Consider the following 21408-nt stretch of genomic DNA (forward strand, 5'->3'; position numbering starts at 1 on the left):
GTATTTTTTGCAAATTACTTCTGACAAATGTCTTCCTCTTATCAATTCTCTTAAAATCCTTCATCACACCTCTTTCAAATGTGACAGTAGCATCATTAACCAATTGTGGCATGAAAATTGATTTTGGTTTAAATCCACTGGTGCTACTCATGTCCATACCAATTTCATCATTTATCAAATTTAAAAAAAAGGAAACAATTTATAAAGTTATCATTTCCTTCTAATTCATTCATAGTGTGTAGTAAATCAATGTCATTTATCTTTAAATTTGTTGTTTTTCATTCCTATTTGTGTTAGTCAATGGACCTTTAGTAGCATACCATTTTATCAATTTAAATTTTCTTGTAAAATGAAAAAGGTCAGTATGAATCTGAGTATAGTCAAAACGTGAGGTGGGACAGAATGATAACTTCAAGAATAAAACTTCAATTTTTGGAAGAGTAAGGGTAAAATTAGAAAGATTTACCACAGTTTTTTTGTCTTTCAATTTTTCCGATTTTTGCCCTCTAGTTTATATTCCCACCGAACTTTCTGTGCCTTCTTGTTTCCAATAAGGTTTATTACCTCCTATCATGGTCAAGCTTGGGAGGTTAAACAAAGCAATAAAAAATTCTTGGAAACCTTTAAAACCCATCGTGATTTAGATAAAGTAGTGGGAGATAATCCTCAAATCACATTTAGAAGAGTGTTTTCTTTAAAAGACACATTAAGCCAAAGTACAGTAAGTACCAATGTTGAAATAGGCACGATACAGGGCTTTTATAATTGTGGTACATGCAAAGCATGCAAGTACAGTCAGAACTGTAAAACGATCAAGTTGTCTGCAGACCATCAGCCGTTTAAGATTACTAAACACTTATTTATGTATTTATTTATTTAATTTTATGTTATTTATAAAGTTTTATATAGCGCGAACGTGACCCAAGTGGGTATCAGAGCGCTTTACAGATATACAGAGGTACGAACAGAGTTGCAGGTAAAACGACAACAACAATGAAAAGCATGCAAAATATGCACTTAACATGGAATTCAGATTATGGAGTCTATTCACTAAGCTGTCCGTGTAACAAACACTACATTGGAAGTACCATTCATAAGGCTAACAAAAGAGTGCTAGAACATCAGAGGGCAATAAAAAAAAGAGGACAAACAATATCCTATTGCCAGGCACTTTAAATTACAACACAATCAGAACACAAATGTATTGACATTTTGTGTGTTAGACACAATTCCAATGAAAGAAAGCGGTGGAAACCGAGTACAAGAGCTAAGAAGATTAGAATCTAAATTGATCATCAAATACAATACTTTTTTAACATTCTGGGTTAAATTTGGCAGCACATTTAGGCTAAGATTATATGTGAGAAGTAATGTATGTTCTTTTGAATAAGTCATCCCTCAAAGTAATTATTAGTTTAGGTTGAATTTTAACTACATGAAGGAATCCCTTTTGTATGTGATTGATTTTTAATTCGTCTTTTGTTTGATCTGTTACAGAATTCCAGAAAACTTTATGAAAAACTGGACATAAGAGAGCTAATTATATCAAGTTTTACATCTTATATTACACATGTAATGTGAGCAGGACATGAGTTGTATTATTCTTTGTAAAGAAAGCAATACACTTGTGGAATCAAGTACGGTCAAATTTATTAGGATTATAAGGTTTATGATATGTGTTACAAATCTGTTGAGCACTCAATTACTATAATTTACCAAACGGATACGCCCACTTGAGCTGAATTATGTATATAGAATATAATATTGCATATAACAAGGTACTAGGCTCACTTGGGCTGAATCGTATATTAATCATGTTGTAAGTCTGAAGGTTCATTATACAGATGGATACATTTAGAATAATCTGAAATTTAACTAACTGATTCCAAAGAAGTGTTGAGATATTATCACACTCTGTTATAAATATATGCGCTACACTACAACAAAAAATATTAATTTCCTGTGGTAAAATCTGACAAAATATATAGAAAAAAACTGTGCAGAAAGTACGGAAAGTGTGTTGTTTATGTTTATCACTTCTTGGAAATCACATGTGGTGTTTTAAAATGACCAGGAAGTAGTTTGTAACCTAAACCGTGATCAAGGAGCAGAAGCTCCGAAACGCGTTTGGGACAGCTTTGCTGCACTTAATGGAATAAACACGCTTTAATCAGCATTGGAGCCGTAGAGTTTTTCATTCAGTATCGGCAAGTATGACCAGAACGGATGATGAATACAATAGAGTTGGTATATATATATTGACAAAGGATTCTTGCTTGCAAGCCGAAACGCCTCTCTCTTGTCTCATGGGTTGAGGGTGACTTATGAGAATAAACAAATGCCGTATCCTGACAGCCTGGAGTCCGTGCCTTCTTTCATGGATACTTCTGTGAGAGCTGGATTTTGTTTATATATATATATATATATATATATATATATATATATATATATATATATATATATATACATATATATATATTCAGCTCCACACTATCGGTCGGTAATCGTACCAAATCACCGAAGACAGCACTCACGGGGGAGAGTTCCAACGGTACATTTATTTCAGGAACTCAGGGCGTACAACAGACGCGTTTCGGCAGGTCGCCTTTCTCGATGTTTAACACGAAACGCCGGTAACGCCATTGCCTTATATTCATAGTTCGCGCTAACAAATTATAATCAACACAGTGAAAGGACTAATCCGGCAGATCCCCACAATCAGGGTACTAATATTCCGCCATCTTTGAATATTCAAAGTAGTATTGTATCACCGTAAATCAATGTATGTTACGAATTGCATAAATTAATACAGTTCATAAAACAGCACAATTGAGCCCTGAATGGGCATAACCTCATACATGTAAGTAAAGCGCAAACAAAATACCACTCCCAGGGTATAGTGCAATGGACAGCAGCTTCTAAATGTTCATGCTAAACGCAAAATACAAATAGGTACAATATTTCTAATAGTTCAATGGATGAGATCATAACTCAAAACACAGAAGACAGTCACAAATATCAACATGTGCATATAAATCCATTCATTAATCTCCCAAATGTACAGCTAATTCTTCACTGCTATTTAAGCCTAGCGGGTTCTTGCTCTGTAGATCAATAATATAGCGCGACTCAAGACGTCTAAGTCTTTGAATCCTGTCCCCCCCTCTTGGATTAATGGGTACATGATCCAAACAATAGTATGTCAGTAAGTCTCGATCACGTTTGTGACATAGATTGAAATGTCGGGCAACCGGGTAGGACTCATCCATGTTAGTGATGGCCCGCATATGTTCAAGGATCCTAATCTTGGCAGGGTGTATAGTACTACCTATATACCGTAGTCCGCAGGGACAGGTCAAACAGTATACGGTGTATGCCCTGCTGGTAGAAGTGGGCAGGTCAGAAATAAGGGCATATCCAGCAACTCACAAATTAGGAGAGGTCTAAGGGATTATTTCAAGGTAGAATACTCTATGGTGAGTGCCCTCACCATAACATGATATTATGTCATGAATTAGAACTTGAGAATGTAGTGATAGAAGGGCACAATAAATAAAATGGGTGCTAAGATAACTTTTAATTAAAGAAGTTAGGTTAGTCTGGCACCCTGTATAAAGTAGCAGCTAAACTGGGGGTACATAATCTATACATCAAAAAGAGGTCATGTTTACTTCACTGGATTACTGACTGTTTAAAATACATAAATAAATAAATAAATAAATATGAGTCTGAAGGGCCTAAAACCGCCTCTAGGTCCTGCTGATTGGTATAAAAACCTGCAGTGAAAAAGTAAATGCCTACAGAAAACTAAATAGCATTTAAGGTAGGCAAGTATAAAGATCCTCTGTGATGTTCAATCCCCCTGGATGTTTTGAATCAAGCTGCAAGATGTAACGTGTTTCAAGTTGGCGGAGTCTATGCTCTCTATCACCTCCGCGTCTACTTGCCGTCACTGCGTCAATGACATAAAATTTTAAGCCCTTATTGTCACTGTGGTGATGTTCCTTGAAATGTCTGGCAACTGGATAGGTATTGTCTTCGTTTGTTATGGCCCTAAGATGTTGTAGAATGCGCTTATGAACAGCAAGTTTCGTACTGCCAACATATCTAAGTTGGCAGGGGCATTGTAAAACGTATATGGCAAATTCTGTATTACATGTTAAAACCTTATCAATGGGATGTTCTCTATCACTAAAACCATCCTTGAAAGTTTTCATGTTTGTACCATGGATACAGGATTTACAGGTTTTACATTTTAAAAAATCCACTATTAGTCTGAAGCCATGTGGTTCTTTCAATTGTTTCAGGGCTGGTATTGACCAAACGGTCCTTCATGGAGGGGGCCCTACTATAGGTGATAGAGGCTTTGTGAGGAAGAGTAGGACCGATGATTGGATCACTGAGGATAATAGGCCAATTTCGATTTATGATTCTGGATAGGTCTGAATGTTGTCTGTTGTACCCCGTGATAATCCTAACTGGACTGGCTGTTGATGGTAGCATGGTGTTCGTTTTAACGGGTACCATAGAATCAGAGGTTCTATAAGTATCAAGGAGTTTTTGTCTGTCAACTTGCATACTTTTCATTACAGCACTATTAATGACTCGTGCACTGTAACCCCTCTCCAAAAATCGAATTCTACTTGCCTGTTGTGCAAGCTCGAGATCATGTTGGCTGCTGCAAATTCTCCTTAATCTAAGCATCTCGCCGTATGGAATGCTATGGGTGAGATGTGTAGGATGTGCACTTCCTGCGTGGAGGATGGTATTGCCTGCAGTGTGTTTTCTGTATAGTCTGGTTTGGATTGTGTTGTTACATATGAATACCTCAGTGTCCAAAAATGCTATGCTTGATTGACTCATGGTTGCAGTGAATTTTAGATTAAATTGATTTACATTAATCATGGCGATGAAATTCTCTGCCTGTTCTTTACTACCCCTCCAAACCACAAATAGATCATCAATATACCTGTACCAGGCAATAACATTGGTGCTGAAAATTGACTTGTACTGGACCTTGAGGACCAGTTCCTCCCAAGCCCCCATGTGTAGACAGGCGTAGCTTGGTGAGAAACTGGCCCCCATGGCCACACCTTGCAGTTGGCGGTACAGAAGATTGTTGTACATGAAAATGTTATTGCAGAAACAGAATTCCAGCATCTGTAACAACATGGAGTTATGATCTTGGTATTGTTCAGGTCTGCGTGTTAGGTAGTATTTCACTGCCGCTAAGCCATCTGTATGTATAATACTAGTATAGAGTGCAGTCACATCAAGTGCTAACATCCAATCATCGTTCATCCATGTGATCTGTTGTATTTTGAGTAAAAAGTCACCTGTGTCCTGTATATATGACTCAAGAGTTTTTACGTGACTTTGCAGAAAATAATCAATATACTGTGAAGTCTTTTCCAGTAACCCACCTCTTGCAGAAATGATGGGTCTGCCGGGGTTTTTTTTGTCATCTTTGTGGACTTTCGGTATAAAGTAGATCAAGGGAGTTACTGGGTTATTGTTTTTGAGAAATTTCAGTTCATCCTCTGATATCATTCGTTTGTTTCTCCATCTGGTCAGTTTGTGGTAGAACTCTTGTTGCGTGGTTTTCAGAGTTGTAACATTAATACGTTCATAACATTGCCTGTCGTTGAGCTGGTTATAGGCCTCCTTGTCATAATCAACCCTGGTTAACAGGACGATGTTACCACCTTTGTCACTTCCCCGTATTATGATATTTTTCTCTTTGCTGAGTTTAGCTACTAACGCTTCATACTGATAAGTAGTTCTATCATAATGTCGTTTGCCTTTGATTATGCGTCTCTGAAGACTTTTCAGTTGAACAATAACATTCTCATGGAAAATATCTATTGCATCATGTGGCATCACAGGACTAAAGGCCGATGGCGCTTTGAAAGTAGTTTTGGGTGCTATTTGTTTGATGGGAAGTGTTGATGTTACTTCTTGACTTGGGATATCAGTATATCCTGCTCCTTCAGTTTCCCAAAGTTCCAGAATATCTTGGGAGAATCCTGGGTTTGATGCCTCAATTGTATCCGTAGCATTTGGGTTAGGGGCTGGCGTTTTTTTGTAATTATTCAGAAGGTGGAATTTGCGGAGCTTTAATTTTCTAACCGCTTTGTAGATGTCAATTCTAGTTGAAGCATAGTTCAAGTTAGTTTGAGGAGCGAATGAGAGTCCTAATTTAAGAATATTCTGTTCTTCTTGTGTGAGGTTCATTGGGGTCAGGTTAACTATAGTCCGATTGGAATCATTGCACGTTATTGTTTGTTGGTCTGCCATTGGCCCCTGCCCCTCTTTCTGTTTGAATAGGACGCCCCTCTTCCTCGCGTTGTTCCTCTGCCTGCGTTTGTAGTTGATGTGCTTTCGTTGTAATTCCTTTGCGATCGGGGTCTTAGCGATTGCATCCTCTCGTGGCATAAAAAACCAATTTCTTCTCCTGGAGAGGGTTTCACTAATCCACTTTGCATATCTGCGCCACTTAAAAAACCATAGGTTTCACAACGTTATAGTTAGGAATTAGCATTTAAAAAACCTTGCAAATTCACTTAAAAAACCATAGGTTTCACATATGTTATAGTTAGCTGGACATTTCACTCGTAAAATACCATTGAAATTCCCCCGTTATAGTTAGTTCAGATAACTATAACTCGCGCGCCCGCAATCCACTGCTCATGACGTCACATATTACATCACTCATGACATGGTCAGTGGCATCACTCATGACATCACTGATGACATCATCCTTGTGATAGAGTGGCGGTCGCGCGAGTTATAGTTATCTGAACTAACTATAACGGGGGAATTTCAATGGTGTTTTTACGAGTGAAATGTCCAACTATAACATGTGTGAAACCTATGGTTTTTTTAAGTGAATTTGCAAGGTTTTTTAAATGCTAATTCCTAACTATAACGTGTGTGAAACCTATGGTTTTTTAAGTGAATTTGTAAGGTTTTTTAAATGCTAAGTTATGTATGTTTTATTATATTTTTTATATATTTATTTTACAATAACCTACCTATGTATATAGTTATAGATTGACTGAATCCTGTAATATAGAATGGCTCGTTTAAAATGTTTTTTTTTTTAAGGTTTTTCACCGTGCGCACCCCGCGATTTTTTGAAAAAAAAATTAAAAGTTTTTTTCACCGTTCGGGGTCCTTCAGGGACCCCCTGACAAAGGCTAGGGGGTCAGGAACTCTCTACCCTGCCCCCTTTTCAAGTTCTCCACCTTTCTTTTTCACTGTCACACACAAAACACACAAAATGGCGGCCGACACTTCCTGATTTCGACCGATTCGAATGTTGACTGACATGTAACCCCCAATCAGAATTACGCACGCGCACGTTATGGTGCGCGCACGGTGCGCGCGCGGTGCGCGCCTGTAGATATTTATGTACTTTTAACTGCAATTTTCTCAGGAACTACTGAACAGATTGACACCATATATGCAAAAGGCACATGCCTGACATGAGGACTACCTCTTTGCCAAATTTCAAGTAATTCTGTTCAGCCGTTCGGGCTGTACCTTCGACTAAATGTCCTATGGGAAAATGCATGGGGAAAACGTGTTTTGGGACCCCCCCTTTTTTCTCAGCCCCCGCTTGACGAATCACCCCGAGACTTTCAGGGTATGAGCTGAGCGGAGCGCCCCATTAGTTTTTAAAATTTCGCGAGGATTCGTCAACCGGCGCTAAAGTTATTCAAAATAGAATTTTCAGATTTCCTATGGAAACTCGGTCCTAACTATAACTATCTACTGGCGACCGCCAGTAGATAATATATATATGTAGATATAGATATATAATTTGTAAACATAAAGGAGTCATTATTCTTGGTACCAGGAAATCAGGGCCAATCAGAAAGAAAGAATGAGGAGACACCTCCATGGAGCCAGGGAAATAACACCCCCAAATATAGTTTATTGTTTTTCTGTGTAACACTTTCAGGCATATAGCCTTTTGCACACATATCTCTAAAACCTTTGCAGAATTCCATATTGAAGACAACAAGATCTAATGACACTATTAATTATATACTGTACATACAACCCAAAAATTAAGAAATAAAGTTATGAGAGCAAAATTCTAATTTTCATTTGTAGAGAAGAGTGAGCACAAAGGTACAAGCAGGGGTCAGAGTCACTGGGTCTAAAACTTGGCATTCCAATTTTAAGCCGAGTAATTCTCCTTTTTCGTCACATAATTTAGTCGACCCTGCCACATAATTTGCTTTTCGCAACCCGCATAATTCCAGGGACCCTGGTCATAAATTAGAAATAACGTCACCGTAGAACGAAAATATAACAATCTACTATTATTATATACATCCTGATTGTATGCTCATTTGCACTTTTGTGCAGTGGCAAAATCCTTTACAAGGTTTCCACCTTAAAACTGTTTTCATCTCCTAATTACTTAGTGGGGGTGTCTCTGGTATCCTTTTTGTTTACACATGCAAAAATAAAAAGGTCCAGGGAAGACTGAGATAACTGTCGTAATGAATGATTCTACTGGAGAGAGATCCGAGTTTTAGTGGCCGTTTTGACTCATGATAAGCTAGCACAGAAAGTTTCATTAAATGCCTGCTGCAGAATGTGTACCATGCAGATGGAACTGGAGTTTCTTGTGGATAGCCCAGCTGGTTACTGCTTTCGTCACAGAGATCCTTTTCATACTTGCAGTTCATCAGTTGCATTTATCTAATAACTCAGTGACCTATAAACTGTCATCAAAGAGCTCAGCTGCATGTAAACTGCATGGTATAGATTAAAATGTTATGTTTTTCTACAGTCTTTCATTATCCTAGTGTTGCTAAAAGGGGATTATTTGGGTAGAAATACATTCCTATTGACAAAACAAAACCTCAGCCACTGTAGTTAGTATCAAATTCTGAGTTTGTGCTTCTCCAGTCAAACTCTCTTAATATATGGTCTACCTATATGGATGACATGTGATTCCTACACCTTGTAATCCTCGTTGTGTTATGTACCATTTGCTAGACTGATTTGCACATGTATGATTCATTGTCTCTGCATAATGTGTGTGTGAAGTAAAGTGCCTTGGCTTCCTACACTGGTATGAGTAGCGCTATAAAAAAAATTAAATGGTTGTGGGAGAGGGGCTGTGAAGTGATTAGGGGCACTTGTGGAGCATTACACTGAGGGGATCTGTGGACAGGGTGGTCATTGTAGCACTGGGAGCCGCCAGTGCTAATGCCGGCCCTGAGAGAGTGAGTCAGTGATGTCTGTCATTGTGCTGTTTGAGAGTGATAACATACTAACGTGGTAGTACTGTATAGACAGAGGACAGGAGTTGGATTTCTAACTTCTAAGTTATGATAAACTGTGTTCATGTAGCCAAGTTACAAAGACCTGGCAATTTTACGCTGTCTGTTCAGAGAAACCAATTACTGTTATAAATTGTCCAGGGTACTGGAAGCAGCTCAGCTGTAGTGGTCAAAGGAGGTATAAAATCATGTGCGATGATGTGAGAAGGATATGCAATGGACTTCACAGCTTAGTTTTTCTCACGAGAAAGTGTCACTCTAAGTGTCACACATTTGGTCTTTGAATGTCACTCATAAGTACACTGAAATCATGAAAATGTCACACATACGCAATCTCGACCTTGGCCGCTATGGCACAGTATAATAACAATACCCTTACACATCGTCCTTGTCCCTAGGCACTTAAAGTTAAAAAAAAAAAAGGAAAGTTGCACAATTAGACTTTGATTGTGAACATGCAGGCTCATTATAAACAAGAACAGATGGTATTCTGCTTGTGAACGGTGGCGGCTGGAAGGGAATAGTGGCGGGGAAACGGGTGGGGGAAGGTTGGGCGTTAGGAAAGAAAAAAGAAAACTTACCCGGTTGTCGCCATCTCCAGCTTCCGTGTCTCCTCCGACACAGGAACCAGGAAGCATCCAGACACCCCTGACCAATCACAACTCTGCCTTACAGCAGCGTTGTGATTGGTCTGAGCACTGCGGTTCAGCGCTCAGAGAGGGACTGGGAGGCTGGGCATGTTCTCCACCCAGGTTGTGTAATACAGCCTGTGGAGAACATCCAAAGTGCTCATGACGGTTTGGCCGACCCAAGACAGCCGGCCAAATCTACATGCGCCCTTAAGGTGCAGCCACCACTCCTCCTCCCTAGACATCACAGGAGCCCGGCCCCACCCTAACTGCAGTGCAAATGCAAAACTCAAACAAAAAAAATTATATTCTGTTATTGTCATTTTTTTTGTTTGCACTGCTTGTGAAAGGGCTTTGGCTGGCAATGGGGCTGTCGTGGGAGGCCCTGGCCCATCCTCTTGAACCGGGCCTGCTAGACACCCCGAATACCTTGCTCTAGACCCCACCCTGGCACTTTATGTCCTTTCCTTTTGTTCCTGTGGTTAGCTTGTTCTGCTTAGTAATATGAAAAAGTCCCCAGAGCAGTCTGTCAAGTCACAGTAGTTTGTTCCTCACCCCTCTCACCAGCAGGGAAGAGGAAGTGCTGCACCCACTCAGAATGTGTCACTCTCGTCAGCACAGGCTCATCCGCGCAGAGCTGTGCAACGCTCAACGAGAATAGCTCTTATCCTTAAAATAGCGCTTTCATTTACATGCGCTGTTTGCTTTCAGTGCTCCCATTTTGTCACAGATCAGGAGTGTGGTGACGTAGGACGCACTTCTCCCTTACCACAAGTCTATGGGCCTTGACGCTTACGGCGAGACTCATTAGGAGTAACTGTATGGTGCAACAGTGGCAATAAGAAGAGGGTTTAGCTAGGGCTTGTTTGTAAACGTGATTCCAAGAGCACCATTTTAGAGGAGGAGCGTTGCCTCCTTTAACATTAATAGAGCAACTTAAAAGTAATTTCTTATTTTCGAGCATCCGAACCTATCACTCTCCGCGCACTATCCAGCTCCGCTACACGTGACTAGGGCGATATAAAGATATAAAAGAAATGTTGTCATTCAGTTCAGGGAGATTTGGGGCAATTTTTACTCTTCAAAGAGATTTTGTATCACTGTGAAATGGCTGAGGCTCAAACCCTTCATAAGAGCGTGGAGTGATATAAGAAGCTGGAATAAAAGTGGATGCAAAAATGCAATATTGTAATTATTTGTAAATTTATATGAATCTATATTGGTAGATTTAGAAAAATTTACTTGGCAAAAAAATGACAAATACTTCACCTACCTGTTACCCCAGCATCACTCCAGATTTCTTATTTCATTCTTTCATTATAGTACTCTTCTGCAAAATGAGCTTATAAGTGGGATTCTAAGTAATTGCAGCAGGAAAGCTAATCAGAGGCAGGGCAGGTGTGTAGTTGAAGCCGTTGGCTATTCGATTACTGCAGAAACAGCCGGATTTTTAGCTAACTACGAAAAATTAGAGAGGTGCTAAAATATGCCTGCGTTAATGTAATCCATCATGTTGTAGAAAGCACTATCAATTATAACAAAAGACAAGAGCTACCCATATGTCCTTGCGAACTGGGTATTGCTAAGCAACCAGAAAATACTGTTCACAAGGAACTCATTAAATAAAAAAATTAAAAAACTTTTGCAAGGAGTTTTAGTTTATTGCGCGATTTAAACAAAAATTAGCATGCAATAGAGTCTATCGGTATATCATTTAGATAATGTCTTTTCTTTGATTATAGAAAACGCATATACCTCAAGAGAGGACAGCCCACAGACAACAATGCTTCTGCTGTACCCACTTTAGCCAAAGTGAGCGTTTTTTTGTTGCATTAACAATCTGGTAAAAGTAGAAAAATATACTTCTGCTGTGTATTCACACTATATACAGTCTCATATTTGAACGTGACTTTGTGACCCAGTGAATAAACCATGACCAAAACATTGAAGTAGCTGTAGTGATAGTAATAAAGGAAGCAATTGGTTATTGGTTTGCAAGGGAAGTCCTTCAGATATCAGATTCAATCATTTGTTCTAGAAAATGTTTCTGGTGTGCTGGGACTCTCCCTTTTGTAGTTGTCGATGACGTTTCGACCCTCTTGTGATACGGGGTTTCTTCAGGATGGGGATTCGGAGACCAAGGCACTGTAAAAATGCCAGAGGTGGGATTGAATTCAGTCTTCCTATAATAAATCAGTAAAGGATCCCAGTTGAGTCCATATGGCTAATTAATTCCCTAGAAATGGACTGTGCCTCTAGGATTCAATCATGTAATGTTAGTGTTGTCCAGAATGCAGACGGACCGCCGTCCACAGGAATTAGACCCGCTTAGGCTGCATCGACAGTGGTTAATTGGCTTAACCCCTTGTATTTGTGAAATTGTTCACGTCACTACCCCAGTTTTATCCTGGAATCGTTGGGAGCCCCGAAAGCTACCCTGGGTTTCTGATAAAGATGCTTTCTGGATCATTGAACACTGCCCTCCCGTTGTCTGTGCCTTCTCGTCCCCCCTGCCCTCCCGTTGTCTGTGCCTTCTTCCCCACACCGCTCGCCCTCCCTCCCATTGTTCATGCCTTCCCCCCCGCCTGCCCTCCCTTCCGTTGTCGTGATGCCTACCATTTGTAATGCAATCGGTCTCGCGGAAATGCGAGACCTATTGCATTGCAAATGCTTGTTTTTGAGGTAGGTTTTCGTCAAGTCATACGTAGACTTGTAGATAGAAATACATATTGTGTTCCTTTAGATCAGAATCCTGTTAAATCATTGGTTGATGGGACATCACAAGCAGATATTTACCTCAGAAATCATTGGTGATTAAATAAGTTTACAGTTTCAAAGACTAACCATGTACTAAAGCCCATGTAATCTATGTTATAAATTCCGCTCTCTGGAAAATTTAAAACCATCGGAACATTTACTACAATGAAAATATTCAATTAAATAATCAAAATTTATCATAGGTCTTTGAAACTAACATCGTTAATAAATGTACTGTTTTATGACGTTAGTAAGATGTCAAACGAAAATGCATAACAAAAAACACTCAGTGGAAACTGAGTAAAATAATCCAACAAAACGGGTGGATACCGTTATTGTTTAAAAATACATCAATATGTGTGTGCATGTCTCAACCACACAGAAGGTAAAGGAAAATCAAAATGTTTACCAACGCCATTTTTAAACACATTAGTAGTAATCCAATAACCCCTATACACCACTACTTTAATGAATCATCAGCATTGTCCTTACATGTAATCCAATCGTATTTTTCTGTCTCTCCACGGGTGTGTCATGATATCAAGAATGGTGTTTTGGCTCACATAGTCTCATTTAGAGGGCCCTTCTTCAGGGTAATTGGGCTGAGATTACATGTATATGAATTAGTATTCAAAATACAGTACTTTGTTGTGTTTAGAAAGGGGGAGACAGAAGATCAGCTTCTTAATAATATGTAGTGCAGTTTGCTTAAGGGATTACACGACTATCCACGTAACCTAGTAGGACCTATTTTGGCTTGAGGGTTGTGTGTCATCAGTGTTGATGGAGTGCAGAGCACGTGACTCCTTTTCCCTGCGTTTTACTGCCCGGCATACTCATACCCCATGCATTTCAATTCTACCAATGGCCAATCTTGTCTACCATTTCGTCACCTTCTACCCTCGAGGTGACATACCTATATAGGCTATTTGATATGTCCATTACGGTTCTGGCACTTGTTAATGGAGGAAGTTCTCTGATGCACCCAGTACTGCAGTGGGGTTCCTAGCAGAGAAATCCACACCCAAGCTTTCTGTTTTTATTTAAGTAGGGTTACACATTCCTCAACGCCAGAATCTGCTTTTTCTGTGCTCCCTTTCCTCAAACTCTTCTGCTAGGTCAAAAAGCAGCAACAAGGATAGGTTGAGTCAGAGTGGGCTGTGCAGTGATGGGGTAGGCTACAACCTGGTAATGAGTCAGTGATTGGCTTCAATGACCTGCCGCCAAGTTGTTGTCAGCCTTCTTGTCTTGTGTCTGTAATTTTTAAAGGGTGCCCACCCTGTGATCCTGCCTCAACCTTACCTTTTTCTTTAAAAAAATTTTAATGAAGAAGACAGGTTTGTGAAGTTAGCATGAGTTCACCATTGGCAGTGTGCAGGTGACACAAAAACTCATATTGTGTTCTCTGAACCCAGTGTCAGGTAATAATACACTCTTCCTCAGGCCGGTTGGAATCTGGCCTTCCAGAGGCCTCTGCCTTAGGCATTCAAGTAGGGAATGTGTGTCTCGTAAATCTTTACCCTCGAAGTTGTGCAGTATGGGGTTGGGATTCACAGGGGGTGTTTGTCTATCCTCCATCATGTGATTGTTGCACACTGTTTCTTATGATGAACCCCAACCCCAGTGCTTAATTTGAGCCAGTGGTTTCCAGTGCTCGGTACTTAATTACCAACACCCTTGCTTGTAACAGTCTGCCACAAGGTGGCGCTGTCTGGCTAATTTAGAGACGACCACAACAACAGTTAATTATAAATTCAATATACATAAACAATGACTGTTAACTGCTGCAAAACAATTCTGATAGATTTGGGGGCCTGGAATAGTCTGGATTGTCACAATGTGTAGGAATGTGATGGTTAGTAGTTGTGTTGTTACTATCATTGGTAGCGTGGCAGGGGCAACGTGAGGTGCAAGCTGTAGTGGCCTCCAGATGAGAGCCCTAGCACTTACTTTTTGTTTTAACAAATTAAGCACTGCCCTACCCTGTATAGCTGTGCATCACTTGCAGTTCAGGTGAGGAAGCTGCATTATAAGAGGGGGTCTGCAGATCAGCTTCAGTGCATCTCAGAGGCTCTTGTTCCCTGCGCTGCTCTTCCTCTCACTCAGTTTCTACTGGTGTCCGTCTTCAGTGCCACTGACTCCTGAATGCTCTTAAACCTTTTAGATTGTAGGGTCAGTAGATTTTTTTTGATTACTTACCAGTTTTGCTTTGAAGAAATCCTGTTGTTGTTTTCTTCTACTCATTTTTGTTACTCGTCTGACAAGTTGAGGACTCTCAGTGCATAGGAATTAAGCTTATCTTCATCTTTAAAAGAGTGAAGAATACTAGCTGTGATTACACCTTGACATAGTGACAATGTTATAATTGATTGTGAGTGGTCTTCCAGCTGCTTGGGGTATCAATCCTTTCAAATTGTTCTAAATCAAAAGTGAGGGAGTGAATGTATTGGTCCCTTAAACGACAGAATCTAATGCGATATTTGAGATTGTTTATCCATCATGATGTAATGTAAGAAATTGTACTTGGGAGACCGAAGCTGTGCAACTGCAGGTATATATTAATTATTTTACTTCTGATGAGTGAATATGGGGGCAAAGTGCGAAACATTAATATGCATTGACAAAACCAGTATGTTTCACATTTAAACTGTTAGGGCTAAGCTATTGGCTTTGCCAATGCTTGCTTGCAAAGCATAGTGAAAAATGTTTTTAAAAATTCCAAATGAAAAAAAAACATTACAAGATGGCTGCCGGTGCCTTTTTTATTCATGGGCAGCCATTTTGACACTGGTTTTATGAAAGAAAAGGCATACCAAGGTGGCTGTTAGTCTCTGCTCTGCATTCATTGATAGGCAATAACTCAGCGGCAGACATGTTGGCTTCTTTTTGTAAGTTTAATTTACTGTTCCATTATGACCAACAGTCATTTTCGAATGGTAAATAAATTAAATTACAAAAAAGTAAGCACAGGAGAGTAACTGGGGGCAGTAGCAGCCGCAGGCAGGGAAAATCAGTGGGCAGTGCGGGGGGTAGTAAAAGATAGAAACAAAAAAAAGGTACCTGCAGCCTGACGTCCACCGCCTGTTCAGCTCCGATGCTAACTCAGGCTCCCAGACTCCCTTGCGCCAATCCAGACACTACTCTCATGCTGGTATTAACCAGCATGAGAGAAGCGTAGGGATTGGGCGGAGCGGGCTGGTTCCATGCTCCAGCAGGCAGCCGCAGTCCGTGCAGGTAACAGCAGTGGGGCCGCGGGGCCGGGTAAGGGGGGATTTCGAGGGACGATGCAGAGGGAAAATTAAATAAATACATAATTTTCCCTCTGCCCTGTCCCTCGAAATCCCCCCTTACACCGCCCCACCTCTGTTACCTGCACGGACCGCGGCTGCCAGCAGGGACTGGGAGCCTGTGCTCCTGAGCCTGCCGATATCTCCAAGCAATAGCCTGGAAATATCCAAGTGCACATGTCGGTTTGGCTGGCCGTTGATTGCCGGCCAAACAGACATGCCCAGTGGCAGGGTGCACTGAGCCTACTACTCCTCCTGCTCCTGATGGCCCGCCCTCAAGATTCAGCTACGGTAGTAAAATAAAATGATAATAAAAATTACAGACATCTGCTGCTTCCAGCAGTGGGGCGACACTCCTCTGCCATAGCAGAGGAGCCATTCCTGCCTGGGAGTCTGGTAGCAGTGTGCAGCTGCTGAGCCCATGCAAATAAAAAAAATAGCTTTTTAAAAAAGAAACTGAAAAGGACGAAAAGGTGTGTGGAGCAATGGCAAGCAGCTGTGGGATTGGGGAACGAAGAGCAACAGGAGAACAGGTGAGGAGAAAAATGAATGGAAAAGTGGGGAGAGGTGGCAGAGCAATGGAGGAGGAAATGGTGGGGGATGAAAATCAATGTAAAAGTGAAGAGGGGTAGGACAGTGATGCAGGAAGTGGAGGAGAACCAACGCACACAGGAGGAGGAACGGTGAGGAGCTGGAGGTGTGGATGATGAAAAGTAATGTAGGAGTAGGATGGGTCGCAGAGCAGTGGAGGAACAGGTGGGGAGGATGAAAAACAACTGAATGTGGGGAGGGGTGGCAGAACCAAAGATGAACTGATTGGGAGGCAAAAACAAAGAAAGAGCCAGGAGGAATGGAAGAGCAACGGATGAAGTGCATTCATACTAACAGACTGGATTCAACTCCTGGGCCTGTATTACAGAAGTGCCCAGGGGCACATTGGACATTTACACCCGCTTTGTATGGCCCCAGGGCACTTGGTATTGCAAAAGGGACCCCAGACACTTGTGTGGCCCTTTTCTGTAATACAGACAGCACTGGCGCACATGTAGTGCCAGTGCTATTGAGAGAGGGCATTCCCTTACTTGCATGAGGGTGTGGTCCCATGCCTATGAGCGAATCTCTTTGCCTCTGCGCCCGCACAATATCATGGACGTAGGCATCAATGCAAAGAAGCTACCAGGAGTCAGATTGACAGCGCAACACAAAAAGGTGGTGCACTGTAAGTGCGCCTCCTGATGGAAGCACTCTGGAGAGGGCTAAGGGTGTCCTATGGACCCCCCCAGATATCTACTTGCAGGTGGGTGTAGTTACTCACTGCATCTGCCTGCAAGGGGATCTCTCTACCCTCTTAAAAGTGCAGGCGGGTTGCAGCCTGCATAGTGAAACACGAAGGGGCTGCTTCAAAACTGCTCTGTATTTCACTTGAATGCGCTGCCCCCCCCCCACCCTCCACCCATCCACTCCAGGGCAGCACTAGTTTGTGTCTGCCCTGAGCCAGCGCATTCAACATAATAGGGCACACTCGCCATGTTTGCGCACGGCGCACCTGTTTGAAGATGTGCTGTGGCGCAAACAGGGAAAGTGTGTCGTAAAAGGGCCCCTGATGTTTAAAGCCAAAAATGGCTTTAGTTTAGCATTCTCCTGTATGAAATTGTCCGCACCTCAATATAAGTCAGTAAGGAAAATTAATTCCCCTGATTATGTTTTTGAAATCTCCCCCTTTTTGCTTTCCAAATGTTGGCATGTATGGAAGTGTGCCACAGCAAAACGCACAGTGGGTGGGGCCAAAATATAAAACAAAACAAGAATATAAAAGACAGGAAAAAACACATGCCCTCCCACTGAGTCCTGAAAATAGTGAAAAGATACAACAAATCCAGTTATACACACTAAAACAGCTGCGCTCCAGGGAAGGGACGAACGCCAAAAGGAAAGCAACCCACTGAATAAGAAGGAAATTAGATTGACACGAAAACTAACCAATGAGTGACAACGAGTTAGGCTAACGTCAACCCTAAGTACCTAGTACATAAAAGGTCGTTTTGCAACAGGTAGGTTAAGCTGTCTATAGAGTTTTGAACCAAAAATACTGTCTCAACTATACCACATATTTATAGGCAATGAAACAGGTACACACGCGCGCGCTAACATCAGATTTGACGAGATCTCTCTTGCACCAGCCCCCAGTGCAGCCGGTTTTAAGCTTAGCTTTACCGACTGCACTCCCAAGACGTGGGAGCCCAGACCGAGGACTCATCGTCGCTCTCAGCTGGGGCTCAGTTGAGCAATAGCATTAGGAAACGGCGGGGGTTTCATCAGGGCACACTTCTCTTGAAACTGGTTTCCCCTTTTGACTCTTCCTGTTTCTCTGGCATGCCGTTGCAGACGTCTCGAGGAGGAGACCTTCTTTCGAAGCAGCGCTCCCCAGAGACCAAGCCTTGTCGCAGCCGAAGAGTGGAGGTTTTGTAAGACTGCCCTGATGTGAGGCTCTGACGCGTCCGAGGAGCCTTTTCTCAGTTCTTGTGTCGGTCAGCAGACGGCTGGGTAATCTTCTATTCCAGCAACCCCGAGTTACTACTAAAGGTATGATTTTTTTTTCCTTTGTCGCAACATTTCTGCTTGAGGTGTTCGAGTTTTACAAAAAAAGCTTTATTTCTGTTACCTCCAGCTGCACGACATGTAGGTATGCTAAGAGTTGTCTTTAGTAGCGCGCCTCCTTGCTGCTGGTGCGCGGCGCTGGAAAGACATGTTGTGTTACCTGCAGGAGGGCCAGCACCTCTCTGCTGCGAGTGGCGAGGAGCACGGCATGTCAGTGGCTCAGAGTCTGTTTTATCCCTCTCCTCCTCAACCGGTCCATTTTTTAAAACCCAGGGTTCTCCTGAGTAAGCGACGCAACCGTTTTATTCAAATGTGTTTCACTTTTCGACCTAATGAGGCAAGCAGTGTGTAAACGCGACGGTTCGCGGATTCATTGCTATGTTGACAACAGTTTACATTTTAACATATCGCAAAAAGTGAAGTTCACGCATGGACAACAAAAAAGCCAAGCCGGTGAACACGGAAATGAACAGACGAACTCGGTCGGGTGTTTTGTTATATCACTCTAGAAAGTTTACATTGTTCATTGTTTACTTTCCCTTTCAAATGTACTTCGGCCAGAGGAAAGCTAATTTTCTTTTTGGGTGAGTTCCCAGTTTTCAATACCGTTTGACATGGTTGCGAAATCTCGTCTCTCCAAACCTGACAAGTATTCAGTACAGTAAAAGAGTTTTAACTAGATATAGTACAATACATGTTAGAGAAACAGCAGAAATGACAGTTTCCCTCACACTTCGAACACACAGTGCACAAGCAGTATTGGTGAAAGCATCTTTCAAACATACAAACATGTATAGCACAAATACAGCATTTACCACCTGCTCTGAGCACAGAAGTCATTTAGAGGTTGCAGGGGGTCGCAGCCGTGACCCCCTGGTTTGTCCCTGGCAGTGCCTGGCACTACCTTTGTAATTCCTCGCCCCAGAGGTAGCAAAATCAGTGCCACAAACACATGAGTGGCTCTGACATTCTTGTGTTCTGAATATTTTTAATTTTAGTAATACTGAATAATAACTTAATGCTCACTATTATTGTAATAAAAAAGTGAGCACCAGGAGCGAAAGTAAGTTAAAAATACTGCTTTTAAATGTATGTAGTGTACGTGCTAGCTCACGAGGGTGTGCTTGTGTGAGAGTGTATGCATGAGACTGTATGTGTGGTTGAGTGTGAGTGAGTGACAGGAAGTTAGTGAGAATGAGGAGACTAAATGTCAGTAAGTGAGTGACTATGAGTGAATGAGAGTTTGTGAAAATGAGTGAGAGTAAGAGTAACAGCAAGTGAGTTAGAGTGAATGAGTGAGAGTGAATATGAATGACATGAGGGAGTGTTAGAGTGTGAGAGAGAATTAAGCAAGAGTGACAGTACGTGAGATTCTGAGTGTTGATATTTGAATGAATAAGAGTAAGAGTAAATGTGAGTGAGTTCATGAGTGAGAATGAGAGAGTAATAGTGAACAAGAATAAATGAGAATGACAAAGTCAGAGTGAGAGTGCGAGGGAGTGTGAGTGAATAAGTAAGAGTGAGTCAGTAAGAATGTGTTGGAGCAAGTAAAAAACAGTTAGTATGAGTTAATGTGAGTGCAAGACAATGAGTGATAATGAACCCGTGGGTGTGAGTAGAATGATCCAGTGAGTGAGGATGAGTGTGGGCAAGGGAATGTGAGTGTGACTGACAGTGTGGTGTTATGCTTGCGAGTCTGCCTTTGGCTGTGGCAAATTACAGGTAATTCATGGCATATAGTGGTACCCTTTCCAAAATACTGGTGCTGGCCTATTGGGGGCAATTCTTGACATGGCAGGCACATGTGAGAAAATACGTGCACTGGCATATTAGACATAATGCATCCCATATGAGCACCCATGGCAAATGAACGGTGCCAGCATACTGGAGGTTATTCTTGGCATAGGGAAAGCCATGAAAAAATGCTGGTATTGGCATACTGGAGGTAGTTCTTGCAGCAGTGTGCACCCCTGGTAGAATACTGGCCCTGGCATACTAGAGGTAGTTCTTGGCATTTGGGGCACCTGTGGAAAAATATTGACACTGGCATATCTGAAGATATTCTTGGCATAGGAAGCACCTGTTACAAATGCTGGTGTTATCACATTGGAGGCAATTCTTGGCACAAGGGATCACACCTGTGGACTATAAGAGTAGATCAATCATGAAAAAATGCTAGATGTGACAGAAATAGGTAAATTTCGACTTAAAGATCACCCATCTGATAGGGATGACCCTAATGAAAAAATTCTGGAACTGGCAAAATATATGTAATGTTTTCCATGGAGGACACCCACGACAAAATGCTGGCCCTGGCACAATGGAGGTACCTTTTGCCATATAGGGAAACCCATAACACATTTTAAAAAGCATATGTCAACCTCTGGAAGTGTAAGACTTCATTGGCTTGGTACCCCATAATATGAAACAATTTGAATATTTAAAAACAAATGCCCTTTTCAGAGCCCATTATTTTGTTTAGCACATTTTGGTGAAAATTATGCTTTAAAAAACACTATTTGATCCAATTTATTGCAAAATTGTCTCTGGGAGAACTCCCTTAAACCATCTTAGATGAGATCTAGTTCACTCATTTCACTCGCTTGCAGCAATTTAGGCCAAGTACTGTTTTGTGCTCCACCACTTTCAAAGATGTAAACTCAGTTATATTTGTATTTCAGCAGTATCAGTTATTGTGATGTTATCAGGGTTAAGGTTACATGACATCACTTTTGGGATGATTCTGAGTCAAATGTCATCGATGTCACTTCCTGTGATGTCATTAAGATCAAAGGGTGTGTGATATTCCCTTCCCCTTTCCCTGGCGTTATG

General features: G+C 41.4%; 1 protein-coding gene across 1 annotated transcript in view; it reads left to right on the forward strand.

Moving 5' to 3' along the window:
- The first annotated feature begins 18219 nt into the window (after positions 1–18219).
- Positions 18220–21408, forward strand: part of ITGB2 (integrin subunit beta 2) — a 332357-nt gene continuing 329168 nt past the window's right edge. The window contains exon 1 of the mRNA XM_085648635.1: positions 18220–18561. The gene's annotated coding sequence lies outside the window, so the exon portion shown is untranslated. The remainder of the gene's footprint in view (positions 18562–21408) is intronic.

This window comes from Triturus cristatus, chromosome 3_2 (genome assembly GCF_964204655.1).
Source record: "Triturus cristatus chromosome 3_2, aTriCri1.1, whole genome shotgun sequence".
Taxonomy (NCBI): Eukaryota; Metazoa; Chordata; class Amphibia; order Caudata; family Salamandridae; genus Triturus; species Triturus cristatus.